Raw genomic sequence first — 777 nt, forward strand, 5'->3', positions numbered from 1 at the left:
GTGGTCTTGGGTAAAGGGTCTCATATAAAACGCAAAGGGCATTAACACACCGTCGCTGTCCCCCAGGGGGGCTCGGTTTCACCGACCGCTACCATACCAACTGATGTGCCCATGAGGGCGGACACTCACTCCTGTAAGGATTGATCAAAATTGCCTGGTTTGGGGAATCCATCTTGGTCTCGGACTGTGTCCCTGTTAAGGATCTGAAGCTTGGAGCCCCAAAAACGGCATGTGTGTGTACACCTTGTGTGGAAACCTGGACTAACTTTTGGAACCTTGAGACTTGGCCCTGGAGAATCTTTGTGCTGGACTGTCTGGAGATTCTTGTGAAAGATTTGGAGGACTTTATGGACTTATAGGTATATTCTGTGGATTTTACTGGAAAAGACTGCAAAAAGCCTGAACAGGAGGGACGGAGTAAAAGAACACAAATTTTGCAGTTGAGTATCCCACATTTGGGGACAGCGCAGGAGTCAGCACACCCCAAGTGCAATGGGCTAGCCTCAGCCTGGGAGCATGCCCTGGGTGATCAGGGTCACTCCCCTGCCAGGTAATACTGCTGAGAAGATGGACAGGTGGGTTTTGCTGTGTGAGTAATGTGGGTCGGAGAATCTGCAAAGTCAGCAAAACCATTATTTACCTGTCATTCATCTCGCCTCTCCTGAGTCACCACCTGACAACGATTAATTCCAACAAAGAAGTCGGGCCTGGGCCCGAGATTGACAGGTGGCAGGATGGCCTAGTACAATGAACTGGCAGTTAACGCCTCATCAAACT

At 49.8% G+C, this 777-nt stretch overlaps 1 pseudogene; it reads right to left on the reverse strand.

Annotated features, from left to right (window-relative positions):
* Window positions 1–417: 417 nt before the first annotated feature.
* Window positions 418–558, reverse strand: LOC139280458 (U1 spliceosomal RNA; annotated as a pseudogene).
* Between the last annotated feature and the right edge of the window lie 219 nt (window positions 559–777).

Source organism: Pristiophorus japonicus, chromosome 14, assembly GCF_044704955.1.
Source record: "Pristiophorus japonicus isolate sPriJap1 chromosome 14, sPriJap1.hap1, whole genome shotgun sequence".
Classification (NCBI taxonomy): domain Eukaryota; kingdom Metazoa; phylum Chordata; class Chondrichthyes; family Pristiophoridae; genus Pristiophorus; species Pristiophorus japonicus.